The sequence below is a fragment of the Dryobates pubescens genome, chromosome 30, assembly GCF_014839835.1.
Source record: "Dryobates pubescens isolate bDryPub1 chromosome 30, bDryPub1.pri, whole genome shotgun sequence".
In the NCBI taxonomy this organism is placed as follows: Eukaryota; Metazoa; Chordata; class Aves; order Piciformes; family Picidae; genus Dryobates; species Dryobates pubescens.
The window spans coordinates 9,809,095-9,829,598 of NC_071641.1; the positions used below are offsets into that span (position 1 = coordinate 9,809,095).

The 20,504-nt window shown below is 59.8% G+C and overlaps 1 protein-coding gene across 1 annotated transcript in view; it reads left to right on the top strand.

Moving 5' to 3' along the window:
• RNLS (renalase, FAD dependent amine oxidase) overlaps positions 1–20,504 on the top strand; it is a 41,025-nt gene that overhangs the window by 16,188 nt on the left and 4,333 nt on the right. The window lies entirely within an intron of this gene.

Sequence of the window (20,504 nt, forward strand, 5' to 3'; positions counted from 1 at the left end):
TCTGCTCACTGTGCCCTGCCATAGGCCAAGGGGCAAGGGATGGAAAGTGCAGGCCAGGAGGTTGCAGCTCAGCATGAGGAGGAACTTCTTGCCTGGGAGGCTGCCAGAGGCCTGGAGCAGGCTGCCCAGAGAGGTTGTGGAGTCTCCTTCTGTGGAGCCTTTGCAGCCCTGTCTGGATGTGTTCCTGTGTGCCCTGTGCTGGATTCTCTGCTCCTGCTCTGGCAGGGGCTGGGACTGGAAGCTCTCCAGAGCTCCCTCCCAGCCCCTCACATCCTGTGAAGTCCAACTGCCCCCCCTAGAACTCACAACCCCACCACTGCTGCTAAGCCCAGCACCCTCATCTAGTGTGGGGTGTCCCTGCCCATGGCAGGGGGGTTGGAGCTAGATGATCCTTGTGGTCCCTTCCAACCCTGACTGATACTGTGAGACTGTGACTTGTTCCTGTGTGATCTGCTTGTGGTGATCCTGCCCTGGCAGGGGCTGGGGGTTGGGCTGTGGCTGGCCTTGAGGGGTCTCTTGCCCCCCTCCCATCCACCTGGCTGTGTGTGACACCAGCTGAGCTCCACTCGAGCCCCCGGGCCTGCCCCTTGTGGCTGGCTTCCTCTCTGCATACTAAAGGTGATGGTATTTGAGCACAGGACATGCTTGCAAGAGGAGGAATAAATGCTCTCAGACTTGTTTATCTCCTCCATAAACACACAGACCTCTGAGGATTTCCCAGCAGCAGCCAGCCTTTGGTACTGCCCTGAGATTGTGTTTTGATAGAGGAAGAGTTTCCTTTTTCAGAGCTGTTCTTTGCCATCAGCCTCAAGGAGGAGAGGAGGAAGGGGGGGGGGGGGGGACCCCAAGAAGAGAGAAGTTCCCTGCCAAAAAAACACCCCCCCAAAAAAAGAATGTGGCCAAACTGGGCAACTCTGAACCTCCTTCTGCTGGGGCACAGGTTTGATCAGCTCAGGGCTTCTGTGGTGGAAGCAGCTTGGAGGTGCTCTGGAGAGATGATTCTGCACTCCATCTAGTTAAGGCCTTTCAATCATAGGATGGTTTGGGGTGGAAAGGGCCTTGAAGTTCATCTAGGGGCAGGGACAGCTCCTGCTAGACCAGGGAAAGGGAAGGCTCCATCCAAGCCCAGCCTTAAACAGCTCCAGGGTTGGAGCCTCCTCAGCTTCTGTGGCCAACCTGTTCCAGGGACTCACTGTTCACAGAAAGATAGGTTGGCCCTTGGGATGTGCTGCCCAGGCTGGTGGTGGGGTCCCCATCCCTGGAGGTGTTTAGGAAGAGCCTGGATGAGGCACTTGGTGCCATGGTTTGGTTGATTGGATGCTGCTGGGGGATAGGTTGGACTGGATGATCTGGGAGGTCTTTTCCAACCTGGTCTTGTCTGGTCCCATTCCATTCCATCCTATCCAGTACCTGGATCCTGACAATGAGTCAGGTGGTTGATGTGAAGGATCCACCCTGATGAGCATCTCACACATCCTTCCCTTTGTTGGTTGAAGTTTTGCTCCTGGTTTTCTTTGGAGGGGTTGAGACACCTCCCCTGGTGCAGCTTTGAAAACATTGCCTCTGGTCCTGGCACTTGCAGCCCAGAGAGCCAAGCAGAGCCTGGGCTGCAGCAAGAGAAGTGTGGCCAGCAGGGCCAGGGAGGGGATTCTGCCCCTCTGCTCCACTCTGCTGAGACCACAGCTGCAGCTCTGGGGCCAGGTCTGGAGCCCCCAGCACAGGAAGGCTCTGGAGGGGCTGGAAGGGGTCCAGAGAAGGGCCAGGAGGAGGAACAGAGGGCTGGAGCTGCTCTGCTCTGGAGACAGCCTGAGAGAGTTGGGCTTGTGCAGGCTGGAGAGGAGAAGGCTCCCAGGAGAGCTTCTGGTGGCCTGCCAGGAGCTGCAGGGGGCTGCAAGCAAGCTGGGGAGGGACTTGGGAGGGGGTGAGGGAGGGATAGGACTGGGGGGGCTGGAGCCAAAGTAGAAGTGGGGAGCTTGAGATTGGCTGTGAGGAAGAAGTTGTTGGCCAGGAGGGTGGTGAGAGCCTGGCCCAGGCTGCCCAGGGAGGTGGTGGAAGCCTCCTGCCTGGAGGTGTTTGCAGCCAGGCTGGAGGTGGCTGTGAGCAACCTGCTGCAGTGTGAGGTGTCCCTGCCCATGGCAGGGGGTTGGCACTGCCTGAGCCTTGAGCTCCCTTCCTCTCTCCCTCATTTTCTGTTGCCACACCTGCTCAGCATCATGGGGAGACAAAGGTGTGAAGGCTGAGCCCAGCTGGCTCTCATTTGCCTTCGTTTTGATGTGAAATCTGTGACCCAAATTCTTGCTTTTCCAGAGCTGAAGGCCTTTGCAAAGTCAGCTGCAGAGCAGTCTTAGTATCTAATCATTTGCTTTGGGATGTGATTGTCTCCCTTTACCCTGCACTTTGAGTGCAGTTTTGAGATTCTCACTGTGAGAAGGACACTGAGGGCTGCATGGGACAGCAGTGTGCCCTGGGGGCCAAGAGAGCCAAGGGGGTCCTGGGGGGCAGCAAGCAAAGCAGGCAGCCAGCAGGGCTGGGGAGGTTCTGCTCCCCCTCTGCTCTGCCCTGCTCAGACCACAGCTGCAATCCTGTGGCCAGTGCTGGGCTCCCCAGCTCCAGAGAGACAGAGACCTGCTGGGGAGAGCTCAAGGGAGAGCCAGGAGGAGGATTTGGGGACTTGAGCAGCTGCCCTGTGGAGAGAGGCTGAGAGCCCTGGGGCTGCTGAGTGTGGAGAGGAGAAGGCTGAGAGGGATCTGATCAATGTCTGTCAAGAGCTGAGGGCTGGGGGGCAAGGGGAGGGGGCCAAGCTCTTTTGGCTGGGGCACAGCCATGAGCCAAGGAGCAATGGATGCAAACTGGAACAGAGAAGCTTTCAGCTCAACAGGAGGAGGAGAAACTCCTTTGGTGTGAGGCTGCTGGAGGCCTGGAGCAGGCTGCCCAGAGAGGTTGTGGAGTCTCCTGCTCTGGGGACTTTCCAACCCCCCCTGGATGCTCTCCTGTGCAGACTGCCCTGGGTGCATCTGATAGTGTTTCATAGCACTGCCAGGGCTGGAAGGGAGCTCAAGGCTCAGCCAGTGCCAACCCCCTGCCATGGGCAGGGACACCTCACACTACAGCAGGTTGCTCACAGCCACCTCCAGCCTGGCTGCAAACACCTCCAGGCAGGAGGCTTCCACCACCTCCCTGGGCAACCTGGGCCAGGCTCTCACCACCCTCCTGGCCAACAACTTCTTCCTCACAGCCAATCTCAAGCTCCCCACTTCTCCTTTTGCTCCATCCCCCCCAGTCCTATCCCTCCCTCACCCCCTCCAAAGTCCCTCCCCAGCTTGCTTGCAGCCCCCTGCAGCTCCTGGCAGGCCACCAGAAGCTCTCCTGGGAGCCTTCTCCTCTCCAGCCTGCACAAGCCCAACTCCCTCAGGCTGTCTCCATAGGACAGCAGCCATGTGATGCAGAAGGTGGTGTTGGCCTTAAAGGTGCAGCAGGGTAAAACCCCTCCTCCATCACCTCACCTCATGGCACAGGGAAGGGACCACAACTGATGGCACAGAATCACAGAAGGGTCTGGCTTGGAAGGGACCTCCAAAGCTCATCCAGTCCAACCCCTCTGGAGTCACAGCACAGACAGACACCAGAGACTGAGGCTCCTCAACCTCACCTGCTCTGAGCAAGGCTGGAAGGGAATCATGGATTGCTCTGGGCTGGAAGGGAGCTCCAGAGCTCAGCCAGGCCAACCCCCTGCACTCAGCAGGGACATCCTCCACTGGATCAGGTTGCCCAGAGCCCTGGCCAGCCTCCCCTGGAATAGCTCCAGGCATGGAGCCTCAACCACCTCCCTGGGCAACCTGCTGCAGTGTTCCAGCAGCCTGCTGGGGCAGAGCTTGTTCCTCACATCCACCCTGTGGCTGTGGGGAAGAAATGCCACAGCTCCAGAGGATGTTTGTGTCTGGCTGGCCTGGTTTAGGCTGTGGCTGTGAGGGCTTCTGGAGGTGAGTGAAGCTGAGGGAGATGTGAACCCCTTTTCTGCTCAGCATTTTGCAGCTGGGTCAGTTGAAGCTGACTGTGGAGCTTGGGGTGCAGCCATCTCTCTCTCTCTCTGCCTCTTCTCTGCTCTTTACCAGATTAAATCCTGGGTCAGCTCCTTAATCCTCTTCCCTGTGTGGCCAGCAGGCAGCTGTGTCCACCCAGCTGGGCTTGGGCTGGGGGGGTGGGAGCAGAGGAGAGCAGACAGCACTGGCAGTGGCTTCTGTGGTCAGAAGGTGAGGACAGTGGCTGTGTTCTGCTGCAGCTTCCATCCAGAACATCACAGCCTGTTGGCCTTGGAGTTCTGCAGCTGGATTCAGCCTGCATTTGGTTGCATTTAGCCTTGCATTTCGTGCTGGCTGCCTTGCTCTTCCTCAGGATCTGAATCCCCTGCTAAAGCCACCTTGCCAGAGATACTCCAAGCACTGTGTGTGTCTCCTGTCTGTAAAGAAAGAGCCTTGACAAACTGTGTCCAGTGCCTGCTGTACTTCTCACCTCATTTCAGCAGAGAATCTGCCTTTGTTCTCCCCAGGAGCCAGCACTGGGCCCTGGCAGCCCAGAGCCAGCTGAGTGCTGAGCTGCAGCCAGAGCAGGGAGAGCAGCAGCACAGGGAGGGGATTCTGCCCCTCTGCTCTGCTCTGCTCAGAGCCCCAAGCAGTGCTGGGGCAGCTGTGGAACCCTCAGCACAGCCCAGCCAGGGACCTGTTGGAGGAAGGAATTCTTCCTCATGAGGTTGGTGAGGCACTGGAACAGGGTGCCCAGAGGAGCTGTGGAGGTCTCCCCTGAGCCTCCTCTTCTCCAGGCTAAGCAACCCCAGCTCCCTCAGCCTCTCCTCACAGGGCTGTGCCCCAGACCCCTCCCCAGCCTTGTGCCCCAGACCCCTCCCCAGCTTTGTTGCCCTTCTCTGGACAGCTTCCAGCATCTCAACCTCCTTCCTAACCTGAGGAGCCCAGAACTGGACACAGGACTCAAGGTGTGGCCTAAGCAGTGCTGAGCACAGGGCCAGGACAGGAGACCTTATTGCTGTCTACAACTACCTGAAGGGAGGTTGTAGCCAGGTGGGGGTTGGTCTCTTCTCCCAGGCAGCCAGCACCAGAACAAGAGGGCACAGTCTCAAGCTGTGCCAGGGGAGGTTTAGGCTGGAGGTGAGGAGAAAGTTCTTCCCAGAGAGAGTTGTTAGCCATTGGGATGTGCTGCCCAGGGAGGTGGTGGAGTCCCCATCCCTGGAGGTGTTCAAGAGGGGATTGGATGTGGCACTTGGTGCCATGGTCTAGTCATGAGGTCTGTGGTGACAGGTTGGACTTGATGATCCTTGAGGTCTTTTCCAACCTTTGTGGCACTGTGGTGCTGTGGCACTGTGATACTTTCTCTGCCCCCAGCAGCAGTGGAGGCAGAGTGGAGGCGGAAGAGCGCAGCGCGTACGGAATCCATGGTTCAGGGCAGCTGCATTGGTGCCGTGGCACAGCAGCCACACCTCCTCCTTGCTTCCATCAGGCCCTTGGATTTTTGCCTGGTCTAAAAATGCCTTCCCCTTGCCTTTGTCAGGCCCTGTGTGTGCCCTTTCTGTGGGAACAGTGGCTGCCAAGATGCTTCGTGGACAGGGCGGTGTGGATCCTGCTGACTGTGCCTTGAGCAGCTTGGTTTGAAGGTGGGGGGTGGTGGTGTGGAGAGCACTGATCTCTAAGGAGGAGGTGAACTCCAGGTCCTCAGCCAGGTCTGGAGTGCCTTGAAGGGCTTGGCTGAGTTTTGCACAGTGGCTGCTTGTGGAACCCCCAGCAAATGCAAGGTTCTGCTCTGCACTGCTGCCTGCTTGTGAACTGCAGCTGTGCACACAGGAGCCTGCAGGAGGGCTCTGGGATGCTTAACCAGGTCAGAGAGTTGTTGGGCTTGGGACAGCCCTCCATGACCATTGAGTCCAACACCAACCCAAGCCCACCATGGCCACCAAACCCTGGCCCCAAGTGCCATGGCCACAGCTTGCTGCAACACCTCCAGGCATGGGGACTCCACCACCCCCCTGAGCAGCCTCTGCCAGGCCCTGACCACTCTGGCACCAAAGGAATTGTTCCTCAGCTCCAATCTAACCCTCCCCTGGCACAATTTCAGGCCACTTCCTCTCATCCTATCTCTTTTCCCTAGGGAGCAGAGCCCAGCCCCCACCTGGCTGCAGCCTCCTCTCAGGTAGCTGCAGAGAGCAAGGAGGTCTCCCTCAGCCTCCTCTTCTCTTCTTCTTTTGCAAACTTCCTGCTGATGGCCTCCATCCCCTCCTCCAGATCATCACTAAAGATATTGACCAGGCTGGGGCCCAGCACTGATCCCTGGGGCACACCACTGGTGCCTGGCTGCCAGCTGGCTGTGGCACCATTCACCACCACTCCCTGGGCAATTTGCTTGTGCTTGTGTCCAGTCAGCCCCCTGGGGCTTCATGCCCAGACCAGATGGCTGTTCACATGCATCATAAGCATGGAGGAATGGGGGATAGGAAGGTGAACCTCCTGGAGGGCACCAAGGGCAAGGGTAGGGTCCTGCCTCTGGGGAGGAACAACCTCCTGCAGCAGGACAGGGGAGGGGAGACCTGCTGGGAAGCAGCTCCAGGGAGCAGCACCTGGGAGTGCTGGGGGCCAACAAGTTCCCCAGGAGCCAGCAAGGTGCCCTGGTGGGCAAGAAGGCCAATGGTGTGCTGGGGGCCACCAAGAGTGTGGGCAGCAGGGCAAGGGAGGTTCTCCTCCCCCTCTGCTCTGCCCTGCTCAGGCCTCATCTGGAGTCCTGGCTCCACCTCTGGGCTCCCCAGTTCCAGAGGCAGGGAAGTGCTGGAGAGAGTCCAGGGCAGGCTGCAGAGCTGCTGAGGGGCCTGGAGCAGCTCTGGGAGGAGTGCTTGAAGGGCCCAGCAGAAAGCTGGGGACAGGGCCTCTTGTGCCAGGCCAAGGGGGGATGGTTTGAACTGAAAGAGGGAGCTTGAGAGTGGAGAGAAGGAGAACTGTTTGGCACTGAGGCTGGGGAGAGGCTGGCCCAGGCTGGCCAGAGCAGTGCTAGAAGCCTCATCCCTGGGCCATTCCAGATCAGGCTTTTTGTGGCTCTGAGCAACCTGCTCTAGTTGCAGATGTCCCTGCTGACTGCAGGGGTTGGACTGGATGAGCTTGAAGGGTCCCCAACCCATTCTGTGTCATAATGTGACTGTTCTTGGCTGGGACCTGTAGGGCCAAGAGGAGGAGCCCCACGTCCCCCATGGTTGAAGTGAGGAGCAGGGTGGTGGCCTCCAGACAGAATTGACTTGACAGACAGCCTCTCTGTCTGACAGACATCCTGGAGCTGCTGCAGGCTGGGGCTTGCTCAGGCAGCCCTCCTGAGCTGAAATGGCCTTTTGCAGGAGACTGAGCAGCTGCACAGGAGGCTGGAGGGGGCAGGGACCTGTCACAATGAGCAGACACTGCTTTTGTGGTTGGCTCAAGGCTCATCCTGTGGGACCCCAGGGCTCAGCCAGTGCCAACCCCCTGCCATGGGCAGGGACACCTCACACTGCAGCAGGTTGCTCACAGCCACCTCCAGCCTGGCTGCAAACACCTCCAGGCAGGAGGCTTCCACCACCTCCCTGGGCAGCCTGTGCCAGGCTCTCACCACCCTCCTGGCCAACAACTTCTTCCTCACAGCCAATCTCAAGCTCCCCACTTCTACTTTTGCTCCATCCCCCCCAGTCCTACCCCTTCCTCACACCCTCAAAAGTCCAGGTCCCTCTCTGCCTGGCTGCTTTCAGCCACTCTGTCCCCAGCCTGTAGCACTGCCTGGGGTTGCTGTGGCCAAAGTGCAGCCCCTGGCACTGGGACTTGTTCAGTGCCATCCTGTTGGCCTCTGCCCATCTGCCCAGCCTGGCAAGGTCTCTCTGCAGAGCCCTTTGGGTTTCCAAATGACTTTTGTTACTTAGAATGATGGAGTTGCTTTAGTAGGAAAAGCCCTTTCAGAGCATCCACTCCAACCAGTCTCTTAACTCTGCCAGGTCTGGAGCTAAGCCTTGGCCCTCAGCACCACAGCTCTGCCTCTGTGAAACACCTCCAGGCATGGGGATTCAAACACCTCCCTGGGCAGCCTGGGCCAGTGGCTGAGAGCCCTTTCAGGGAAGAAGTTTCTTCTGACATCCAACCTAACCCTCCCCTGGCACAGCTTCAGGCCATTTCCTCTCATCCTATCTCTTTTCCCTAGGGAGCAGAGCCCAACCCCCACCTGGCTGCTGCCTCCTCTCAGAATGGTAGGGGCTGGAAGGGACCCCCAGAGATCCCCCCTGCCAGGGCAGGGTCACCCAGGGCAGGGCACACAGAGCACAGCCAGGGGGGGTTGGAAGCTCTCCACCCCAGGAGACTCCACAACCTCTCTGGGCAGCCTGCTCCAGGCCCCCAGCAGCCTCACAGGGACAAAGGTTTCCCTCCTCTTCCCCTGGCACCTCCTCTGCTCCAGCTTGCCCCCAGTGCCCCTTGTGCTGTGCTTGGCCAGCCCTGAGCAGAGCCTGGCTCCAGCCCTGCACATCTTTAGCCCCAGCCCTGAGGGCAGCCCTCAGGCTGCTCTGCTCCCAGCTCCCAGCCCCAGCTGCCTCAGCCTGGCCTCCCAGGAGCTGTTCCACTGCCTGCAGCAGCTCTGTGCCTCTGCCATGGACTCTCTCAAGCACTTCCCTGAGCTCCTTCCTGACCTGAGGGGCCCAGAGCTGGACACAAGATTCCAGCTGTGGCCTCAGCAGGGCAGAGCAGAGGGGCAGCAGAACCTCTCTCACCTCCTCCCCACAGCCCTTCTCATGCAGCCCAGGAGGCCCTGGGCCTCCTTGGCCACAGAAGGCTGAGCCCTCAGAGGCCACACACAGGATGCTGGGAGTCAGCTCTTGTCCATCCATTGAAGCCATCCCCAAACAGACTTTCCCCCCTGTGTTGCCCCAGCCTGCTTTAAACCCCAGTGCTGTGTGCTCCTGTTTACCACATCCTGCACCTCCTGACTCTTCCAAGGGTGGAACCAAGGGGAGGACACAGTGCTGACAATGAGCTCAGAGCCTGGGAAGCCTAGAGAGCCCTGTGTGGGCAGCTGAAGCAGCCCCTGGGCAGGCTGAGAGTGCTCTGAATTGAGGCCAGTCCAGAAGGAAACCTTCATCCTTGGCATGAGCCCTGCTGGCTGGCCCAAGGGAGGCTTGGTGTGTTTGAGTGGCTTTTAGCTCTGCCTTGTGGATTGGGAAGAGCAAGAGGTCTTCTAGGCCTTTTCCTCTGCCTGATTTCTTTCTCCCCTGGCTGTCCTGCCATGGAAGGAGGCTGCCTTTAGCCTGCTGTCAGCTCTTGCCTCTGCCAGAGGGAAGAGTCCTCTCTCAGAGGTTTGTTTCCCATACTTCAGCAGTCCCTGTGGGATGAAGCTATTCTTGACCTCCTCTTTGTGGGCTGGCTGAGGGCAGAGCCTGCTTTCCATTAGCAGATGTGGTTGCACAGAGTCATCCCAGAATGTGAGGGGCTGGAAGGGAGCTCCAGAGCTCACCCAGTCCAAGCCCCTGCCAGAGCAGGGGCACCCAGGGCAGCTCACACAGCAACACATCCAGGGGGGGTTGGAATCTCTCCACAGAGGGAGACTCCACAACCCCCCTGGGCAGCCTGCTCCAGGCCTCTGGCACCCTCACAGGGGAAAACTTCTCCCTCCTCTGTCCATGCAACTTCCTCTGCCTCAGCTTCCAGCACTGCCCCTTGTGCTGGCACTGGGCAGCACCCAGCAGAGCCTGGCTCCAGCCTCTGGGCACTGCCCCTGCACAGCTTGAGCCCCAGCAAGGAGCTCACCTCTCAGGCTCCTCCTCTGCAAGCTCCAGAGCCCTCAGCTCCCTCAGGCTCTGCTCCTGAGGAAGATCTTCCCCTGCCTGCAGCAGCTCTGTGCCTCTGCCATGGACTCTCTCAAGCACTTCCCTGAGCTCCTTCCTCACCTGAGGGGCCCAGAGCTGGACACAAGATTCCAGCTGTGGCCTCAGCAGGGCAGAGCAGAGGGGCAGCAGAACCTCTCTCACCTCCTCCCCACAGCCCTTCTCATGCAGCCCAGGAGGCCCTTGGCCTTTTTGGCCACCACAGCTCATTGCTGGCTCCTGCTCAGCCTCCCATCCCCCAGCACCCCCAGGCTGCCCAGGGAGGTGGTGGAAGCCTCCTGCCTGGAGGTGTTTGCAGCCAGGCTGGAGGTGGCTGTGAGCAACCTGCTGCAGTGTGAGATGTCCCTGCCCATGGCAGGGGGGTAGGGACTGCAGGAGCCTTGAGGTCCCTTCCAGCCCTGCCAGCTCTGGGAGTCTCTGATCATGCTCTCCACAGGTCCCTGAAGGGAGTTTGGGGCCAGGTGGGTGTTGGTCTCTTCTCCCACATTGCAATGGAATAGGTTGAGAGGAAATGGCCTCCAGTTGCAACCCAGAAGCGTTGTAAAGCCCTGGCAGAGGCTGCCCAGGGCAGTGGTGGAATCCTCATGCCTGGAGGTGCTCAGAAGCCCTGTGCTGGGGGGCCATGGTTTAGCAGTGGCCACAGCAGGGCTGGACTAATGGTTGGACTTGATGGTCTGAGAAGCACAGAATCAAGCAGGCTGGAAAAGACCTCAGAGATGATCAGGTCCAACCTAGGACCTAACACCCAGCACCTCCTGACAACTAAACCATGGCTCCAAGTGCCACATCCAATCCCCTCTTGAACACCTCCAGGGATGGGGACTCCACCACCTCCCTGGGCAGCACATCCCAAGGGCCAATCTCTCTGGGAAGAATTTCTTCCTCACCTCCAGCTTAAACCTCCCCTGGCACAGCTTGAGACTGTGTCCTCTTGTTCTGGTGCTGGCTGCCTGGGAGAAGAGACCAACCCCCACCTGCCTTCAGGGAGCTGTAGAGAGCACTGAGGTCTCCCCTGAGCCTCCTCTTCTTTGAAGGTCTCTCCCAGACTAAAAGACACTAGGTTGGCCCTGAGGCTATGTGCTGCTGGCCAGGTGGGATGTGCAGCATGGGGGAGGGAAACCTCCCCCAACCCCCTTCATAACTCTTCCATCCCCAAGGGCACCATCTCCCCAGACAGCCCACAAGCTCCCCCCCAAAGCAGCCTGCCCCTGCAGCTCAGCCTTTCTCTCCATGCTCCCCTGCAGCTCTGCACTGAGGATGTGGCCATGCAGCTCTCTTCCCACAGCCTCCCTAGGGACAGAGCAGTTCCTTGGCCATTAACATAATTGACTGGGAAAGAATCCTCTTTGCCTGGGGATAAGGAGCTGTGGGATTAAAGCAGGACACGTGGTGCACATGCAGGAGGGGAGGCCATGGGGAGCTGGGAGGCACAGAGCTCTGGGAACATTCCTCTGTGGGGCAGGCACACTGCACAGGAGCTTGGGATGGCTTTGGGAGAAGGATGCTGAGGTTGCTTTTGCTGTGTCAGGCTCTCTCCAGCTTGATCTGTGTCAACACAGCATAGGCTCACAGAGCTGTCAGGGCTGGAAGGGACTTCTGCTTTGGCTCCATCCCCCCCAGTCCTATCCCTCCCTCACCCCCTCCCAAGTCCCTCCCCAGCTTGCTTGCAGCCCCCTGCAGCTCCTGGCAGGCCACCAGAAGCTCTCCTGGGAGCCTTCTCCTCTCCAGCCTGCACAAGCCCAACTCTCTCAGGCTGTCTGCAGAGCAGAGCAGCTCCAGCCCTCTGCTCCTCCTCCTGGCCCTTCTCTGGACCCCTTCCAGCCCCTCCAGAGCCTTCCTGTGCTGGGGGCTCCAGACCTGGCCCCAGAGCTGCAGCTGTGGTCTCAGCAGAGTGGAGCAGAGGGGCAGAATCCCCTCCCTGGCCCTGCTGGCCACACTTCTCTTGCTGCAGCCCAGGCTCTGCTTGGCTCTCTGGGCTGCAAGTGCTCCCTGCTGGCTCCTGCTGAGCTTCTCCTCCCCCAGCACCCCCAAGGCCTTTCCTCCAGGGCTGCTCTCCAGCCAGTCCCTGCCCAGCCTGGATTGGTGCCTGGGATTGCCCTGAGCCAGCTGCAGGACCTTGCCCTTGCTCTTGTTGAGCCTCCTGAGGTTGTCCTGGGCCCAGCTCTGCAGCCTGCCCAGGTGCCTCTGGATGGATCCTTCCCTCCAGCTGTCAGCAGCACCACACAGCTTGGTGCTGAGGGAGCCTCAGTGCCACTGCCCCTGGCACCACCAGAGATGTGAACCAGCACTGGTCCCAGTGCTGAGCCCTGAGGGACTCCACTTGTTCCTGGCCTCCCCTTGGCCATGGACCATTGACAGCCACCCTTTGGGTGCAGCCCTCAAGCCAGTTCTGTACCCACTGAATGCTCCACCCATGGAACCCAGCCTGCACCAGGTTGGAGTCCTGGCTTCAGCTCTGGGCCCTCCCTGCCAGAAGGAGCTTGAGGGCTGGAGCAGGGCCAGAGAAGGGCAAGAGAGCTGGGGAAGGGTCTGGAGCAGAGGGCTGGGGAGGAGCAGCTGAGGGAGCTGGGGGTGTGGAGTGTGGAGCAGAGGAGGCTGAGGGAGACCTCCTTGCTCTCTGCAGCTGCTGAGAGGAGGCTGCAGCCAGCTGGGGGCTGGGCTCTGCTCCCTAGGGAAAAGAGATAGGATGAGAGGCAGTGGCCTGAAGCTGTGCCAGGGGAGGGTTAGGTTGGAGCTGAGGAACAATTCCTATGGTGCCAGAGTGGTCAGGGCCTGGCAGAGGCTGCGCAGGGAGGTGGTGGAGTCCCCATGCCTGGAGGTGCTGCAGCAAGCTGTGGCCATGGCAGCTGGGGCTGTGTGATTCTGTCCCTCCCGGGGGGTGTGGAAGCCAAGTGGCTGTTGGAAAGCTAAGCTGAAGAGAGAGCAGAGGAGGAGACATCAGGCTGCTGCTGGCTACATCCTCAGTGTGCCTGCAGCTTCAGGGCTGCCTGCAGTTGTGTCTGCACCACTCAGCAAGCCTCCAAGATGCCCACAGGGCTGGGTGCCCGAAGTGATGAGTAAGGAGCTGGGATGCTCTGGCCTGGGGCAGGCAGCTGCACTCTAGCAGCAGTCATCTGCTGGCAGAGAAGGGAAGTGGGAAGCCCAACACAGCTGCTTGGGCTGATGGTGGAAATGAAGACTGAGACTCACTGACAAGCCTGGGCTGGGCCTGAGGGGGAGGTCCCCTAGAAACTCCCCCCCAAGGGGCTTCTTGGCAAAGCTGGATGCAGTTCTTGCTGCTGTGTGAGCCTTTCCTTTTGCATCCTCTTGGCTGTGAGCTGGACAGGCACCCTGGGGACTGAGAGCAAAATAGGCTCCTGGGTTCTGGGGGAATCTCCAGTGGCCAGCTGAGCTCTTCCTCAGTAATCAGTGCCTGGAAGGGTTTGCTGGAACTGAAACCACTGGGCTGGGAGGGAGCCTCCAAGGGCATCCTGGCCACCCCCCCTGCAGGCAGCAGGGCCAGCTCCAGCCAGAGCAGGCTGCCCAGGGACACAGCCAGGCTGAGCTTCGATGGCTCCAGGCATGGAGCCTCCAGCACCTCCCTGGGCAGCCTGTGCCAGTGTCTCCCCAGCCTCCCTGTGCAGAGCTTCCTCCTGATGGCCAACCTGGCTCTGCCCTGCTCCACTTCCAAACCACTGCCCCTGGTCCCATCCCCACAGCCCCTCCTGAACAGTCCCTCCCCAGCCTGCCTGGGACTGCCCTGCAGATACTGAACTGCAGCTCTGAGGTCTGCCTGGAGCCTTCTCTTCTCCAGGCTGAACAGCCCCAACTCTCCCAGCCTGGGCCCACAGGGGAGCTTCTGCAGCCTCTGAGCATCTTTGTGGCCTCCTCTGGAGTCTCTCCATGGGGTCCAGGTCCTTCCTATGTTTGGGGCTCCATATCAGGACCCAGCCCTGCAGGTGAGGTCTCCCCAGAGCAGAGCAGAGGGGCAGGATCCCTCTCTCCAGCTCTGACCACACTGCTTTGGATGCAGCCCAGGCTGCCCTTGGCCTTCTGTGCTGCCAGTGCCCATTGCTGGCTCCTGACCAGCTTCTCCCCCCCAGCAACCCCCAAGTCTTTGCTGTCTGTTGTTATAGAGCTGCATTTTGGCTCTGCCTGAGATGGTGTTGGAGGTATTGGCAGCAGGGAAGCATTGCTGGAACCTATCTGGTTGATCTTTGCATGCCACCAGGGTCAGCTGGGAAGGTACAGGAGCCAGAAGCATCAGGCAGCCCTCACTCAGTTTGTATTCATGGTTCTCCTGCCCAAATCAGGAGGCAGCATCACTTTGGATGCTCTTTTGGCCACTGCTGTGCTAGTCCAGAACATAAATGCTGTCTGCTTTGTTCCTCAGCTCAGGGCTGTGGACAGGAGGTGAATGAAATGAGTTGCTAAATGGTTTCTGATGAAGACTCTCTCACCAACCTGAGGTTCCTGCCTGACCAACCTGAGCTCCTTCCATGCCCAGGGCACTGCCTGCTGGATGTGGGGCAGGCTGTGGATGAGGTCTGCCTGGACTGCAGCAAGGCCTTTGCCACCATCCCCCCCAGCAAGCTCCTGGCCAAGCTGTCAGCCCCTGGCCTGGGCAGCAGCTCTCTGAGCTGGGCTAGGAACTGGCTGGAGGCTGAGCCCAGAGAGTGGTGGTGAATGGTGCCACAGCCAGCTGGCAGCCAGGCACCAGTGGTGTGCCCCAGGGATCAGTGCTGGGCCCCAGCCTGCTCAATCTCTTTATTGATGATCTGCAGGAGGGGATGGAGGCCATCAGCAGGAAGTTTGCAGCTGACACCCAGCTGGGGGCAGGAGTTGAGCTGTCAGAGGGTAGGAGAGCTCTGCAGAGGGACCTTGCCAGGCTGGGCAGATGGGCAGAGGCCAACAGGATGGCATTCAACAAGTCCCAGTGCCAGGGGCTGCACTTTGGCCACAGCAACCCCAGGCAGTGCTACAGGCTGGGGGCAGAGTGGCTGAGAGCAGCCAGGCAGAGAGGGACCTGGGGGTGGTGGTGGACAGCAGCTGAACAGGAGCCAGCAGTGTGCCCAGGGGGCAGGAAGGCCAAGGGCATCCTGGCCTGCAGCAGGCAGAGTGTGGCCAGCAGGAGCAGGGAAGTCCTTGTGCCCTGTGCTCAGCACTGCTTAGGCCACACCTTGAGTCCTGTGTCCAGCTCTGGGCTCCTCAGGTTAGGAAAGAGGTTGAGCTGCTGGAAGGTGTCCAGAGAAGGGCAACAAAGCTGGGGAGGGGTCTGGGGCACAGCCCTGTGAGGAGAGGCTGAGGGAGCTGGGGTTGCTTAGCCTGGAGAAGAGGAGGCTCAGGGGAGACCTTCTTGCTCTCTGCAACTCCCTGCAGGGAGGTTGTAGCCAGGTGGGGGTTGGTCTCTTCTCCCAGGCACCCAGCACCAGAACAAGAGGACACAGTCTCAAGCTGTGCCAGGGGAGGTTCAGGCTGGAGGTGAGGAGAAAGTTCTTCCCAGCAAGAGAGATTGACCCTTGGGATGTGCTGCCCAGGGAGGTGGTGGAGTCCCCATCCCTGGAGGTGTTCAGGAGGGGATTGGATGTGGCACTTGGAGCCATGGCTTGGCTGTCAGGAGGTGCTGGGTGTTAGGTCATAGGTTGGACCTGATGAGCTCTGAGGTCTTTCCCAACCTGCTTGATTCTGTGACTCTGTGAATATTGAGCTTCCCTTTTGGCAGCAGAGAGTAGCAGAGCTGTGTGCAGCCCTTTGTAACCTGGTGGCAGGAAGGAAGCTCTCCTAAGTCCCCTGTAATGAGACAGCACAGCAAGAGGATGAATCTGGGTTAATTTGGGAATTAATCCAGATTTGGCTGAAGTTGTAAATGAATCCAAAGGAAATAGGACAGAGAGCTTTAGGTATGCATTGGTTTATTTTTCAGATGAATTTCTCCAAGGCTCTTAGCTTGGAGATGAGATCTTACATAGCTGCAGCAGGCTCTGGCTAAAGGCAGAGCTGAGGAGGGTTCATCCTGGAGAAGGGAAGGCTCCAGGCAGACCTCAGAGCAGCCTGCCAGGACCTGAAGGGGCTCCAAGAAAGCTGCAGAGAGACTGTTGCCAAAGGCCTGCAGGGACAGGAGCAGGGGCAATGGCTTCAAAGCAGAGCAGAGCAGATTGAGATTGGATGTGAGGAACAAGTTGTGCCCCAGGAGGCTGCTGGAACACTGCAGCAGGCTGCCCAGGGAGGTGGTTGAGGCTCCATGCCTGGAGATAGAATCACAGCACTGGCAGGGCTGGAAGGGACCCCAAAGCTCAGCCAGTGCCAACCCCCTGCCATGGGCAGGGACACCTCACACTGCAGCAGGTTGCTCACAGCCACCTCCAGCCTGGCTGCAAACACCTCCAGGCAGGAGGCTTCCACCACCTCCCTGGGCAACCTGGGCCAGGCTCTCACCACCCTCCTGGCCAACAACTTCTTCCTCACAGCCAATCTCAATCTTCTCTGCTTTGAAGCCATTGCCCCTGCTCCTGTCCCTGCAGGCCTTTGGGAACAGTCTCTCTGCAGCCTTCTTGGAGCCTCTTCAGGTCCTGGCAGGCTGCTCTGAGGTCTCCCTGGAGCCTTCTCTTCTCCAGGCTGAACACCCCCAGCTCCCTCAGCCTGTGCTCACAGCAGAGCTGCTCCAACCCCCTGAGCATTCCCCTGGCCTCCTCTGGAGCCTCTCCATCAGCTCCAGGCCCTTCCTGTGCTGAGGGCTCCAGAGCTGCACACAGCCCTGCAGGTGAGGTCTCCCCAGAGCTGAGCAAAGAGGCTGAGTAAAGGCAGGGAGATAGCAGAAGGAAGATTCACAGCTTCACAGCTTTCATTGTGTTGGAAGGGAGCCTCCAAGGGCATCTTGTCCAACCCCTGCAGGCAGCAGGGACAGCTCCAGCAAAGCAGGCTGCCCAGGGACACATCTCTAGTATGAAGCATTGCCTCTGATCCTGTCCCTGCAGGCCTTTGGGAGCAGCCTCTCTGTAGCCTTCTTGTAGCCCCCCTGGGTACTGGGGGGGTTGCCATTAGGTGAAGTGCAGCTGGCAGAAGGGTATCCAAACCTAATTCTCACCCTTAGGAGCTTCCTAAGAAGTCAGTTGTATTGCTGCCTTGGTTTTTCTCTCCCAGCAGCTCTCCTGTCCACCTCATCACCCACAGCCTCACCAGGCCTTGCCTAAAGCAGCTTTGCACCCACTCAGCCAGGCCCACAGCGCTTGGCAGGACTGAGTCCAGCTGTGGTGGCCACAGCCTGCATGCACCCAGCACTCAGCACTGCTTTGGGGTCCTGCCAGGCTCATTCAACCACAGGAGGAGCAGAGAAAGAACAGGAGAAGTCTGCCTGCAGGCAGGGGTGGGCTTGGGGAGCACCTCAGACGCTCTCAGCCGCAGCTAGACCGTGGCTGCCCGGAGCTGTTGTGCTGCCTTCGGAGAGGCAGCTGGGGCTGTGTGTGACAAGGCAGCTGAACCTCAAAGCCAAGCCTTTCTCATAACCTCTGCTCCCTCCCACACACAGGCAGGAGCAGCCTGCAGCTTGAAGTGGTCAGCAGAGTGGCAGAGGGCCAGCACTGTGGCACAGAGTCAGCTCTGGAGGCTGAGCAGAGGAGGACTGCCTGGAGCCAGCCCTCTGTCACAGACTGCCAGAGCTGGCAGGGCTGGAAGGGAGCTCAAGGCTCAGCCAGTGCCAACCCCCTGCCATGGGCAGGGACACCTCACACTGCAGCAGGTTGCTCACAGCCACCTCCAGCCTGGCTGCAAACACCTCCAGGCAGGAGGCTGCCACCACCTCCCTGGGCAACCTGGGCCAGGCTCTCACCACCCTCCTGGCCAACAACTTCTTCCTCACAGCCAATCTCAAGCTTCCCACTTCTCCTTTTGCTCCATGCCCCCCAGTCCTATCCCTCCCTCACCCCCTCCCAAGTCCCTCCCCAGCTTGCTTGCAGCCCCCTGCAGCTCCTGGCAGGCCACCAGAAGCTCTCCTGGGAGCCTTCTCCTCTCCAGCCTGCACAAGCCCAACTCTCTCAGGCTGTCTGCAGAGCAGAGCAGCTCCAGCCCTCTGCTCCTCCTCCTGGCCCTTCTCTGGACCCCTTCCAGCCCCTCCAGAGCCTTCCTGTGCTGGGGGCTCCAGAACTGGCCCCAGAGCTCCAGGTGGGAGTTAGCAGGGGTGGTTGGACTGGATGATCTGCAGAGGTCTCTTCCAACCCTCCCTGCTCCCCTCCATGCTGGGATTCTCTTTCTCCCTGCAACCTGCAGTGGCTTGGGACATTATAGGAAGCTAAAGGTGACTTAGATGCTCCAATTGCCAGCCTGAATCCTTCCCCAAGCCACCATGGCTCCTCCCCACCTCTGCTTGCTGCAGGCTGCAGCTGCAATCCTGCTCCTGGCTGGATCCTCTGCCCCCTGCCATGCGCCGGCAGGGAGCGGCCCAGGCTCTGCCTAGCCCCAGCAGTGTCCTGCTGCAGATGAGCTTGCTGTCCTCTCCCTCACTTGCTGGCCCATGGCTCGACCTGCAGCATGAAACCTTGCTTGTCCTGGTGGATCCTTGGCCATGGGTGCAGCTGGGTTGGATTCTGCTTGCCTGGCTCAGCTCTGGGCTCCGCCACGGCATGGTGCCCACGCTCCCAGCCCTCCCGCCGGAGCCTTGGCTCTCCTGAAAGGCATCTCTGGGTCTCCTCCTTCCCATAACATGAGGGAGGCAGGGAGGTGACACTAGAGTGCTGGGCCAGCAGATCAAAAGCCCTTGCTGGATTTATGGAGTGCTGGAGCTCAGCTGCCAGCAGCAGGCAAAGCAAGCAGCACGTGCCCCTGGGGCTGGTGGGATGGAGTCTGCAGGGGCCTGGCCTGCAGTGGCAGTCCCTGTGCAGCTGGCAGTCCCTGTGCAGCTGGCAGTCCCTGTGCAGCTGGCAGTCCCTGTGCAGCTGCCAGCTGTGTGCCTTCCAGTGCAACAGGGAAAAGGTCTTGGGGTCTTTCTGCAGGGCTTCAAAAATGAGCCTCCGGCTGCAGCTCAGCAGAGTCAGCAGGGCTGCACCAAGGGCAAATCCTGCCTGGCAAACCTGCTGGCCTCCTGTCACAACATCAAGAGATGAAGGCTGAGCAGCTGACATCACTGAGCTGGGGCTGAGCAAAGCCTTTGACACTGTCCCACACCACATCCTGGTCTCCAGGCTGGGGCAGGCTGGGTTCCATGGGTGGAGCATTCAGTGGGTACAGAACTGGCTTGAGGGCTGCACCCAAAGGGTGGCTGTCAATGGTCCATGGCCAAGGGGAGGCCAGGGACAAGTGGAGTCCCTCAGGGCTCAGCACTGGGCCCAGTGCTGGTTCACATCTCTGGTGGTGCCAGGGGCAGTGGCACTGAGGCTCCCTCAGCACCAAGCTGTGTGGTGCTGCTGACAGCTGGAGGGAAGGATCCATCCAGAGGCACCTGGGCAGGCTGCAGAGCTGGGCCCAGGACAACCTCAGGAGGCTCAACAAGAGCAAGGGCAAGGTCCTGCAGCTGGCTCAGGGCAATCCCAGGCACCAATCCAGGCTGGGCAGGGACTGGCTGGAGAGCAGCCCTGGAGGAAAGGCCTTGGGGGTGCTGGGGGAGGAGAAGCTCAGCAGCAGCCAGCAGGGAGCACTTGCAGCCCAGAGAGCCAAGCAGAGCCTGGGCTGCAGCAAGAGAAGTGTGGCCAGCAGGGCCAGGGAGGGGATTCTGCCCCTCTGCTCCACTCTGCTGAGACCACAGCTGGAGCTCTGGGGCCAGGTCTGGAGCCCCCAGCACAGGAAGGCTCTGGAGGGGCTGGAAGGGGTCCAGAGAAGGGCCAGGAGGAGGAGCAGAGGGCTGGAGCTGCTCTGCTCTGGAGACAGCCTGAGAGAGTTGGGCTTGTGCAGGCTGGAGAGGAGAAGGCTCCCAGGAGAGCTTCTGGTGGCCTGCCAGGAGCTGCAGGGGGCTGCAAGCAAGCTGGGGAGGGACTTGGGAGGGGGTGAGGGAGGGACAGGACTGGGGGGGATGGAGGAAAAGTAGGAGCTGCCCTGCTTCAGTCAGCCTTGGCACTCTTTCTTGCCTGAGGGAATTTCTGGCACCCTGCTCTGAGTGCCAGGGGCTGCACTGTGGCCACAGCAACCCCAGGCAGTGCTACAGGCTGGGGACAGAGTGGCTGAGAGCAGCCAGGCAGAGAGGGACCTGGGAGGTGAGAGGTGAGCTCCTTGCTGGGGCTCAAGCTGTGCAGGGGCAGTGCCCAGAGGCTGGAGCCAGGCTCTGCTGGGTGCTGCCCAGTGCCAGCACAAGGGGCAGTGCTGGAAGCTGAGGCAGAGGAAGTTGCATGGACAGAGGAGGGAGAAGTTTTCCCCTGGGAGGGTGCCAGAGGCCTGGAGCAGGCTGCCCAGGGGGGTTGTGGAGTCTCCCTCTGTGGAGAGATTCCAACCCCCCCTGGATGTGTTGCTGTGTGCCCTGCCCTGGGTGCCCCTGCTCTGGCAGGGGGTTGGACTGGAGGAGCTTTGGAGGTCCCTTCCAGCCCCTCACCCTCTGTGATGCTGTGATGATTCTGGGATGACTCTGGGATGACTCTGGGATGACTCTGGGATTTCAGACCACTGCCCTCTCTCCCATCCCTGCAGACCTTTGGAGTCAGTCTGACACTTCCCAAGGGGTGATGCT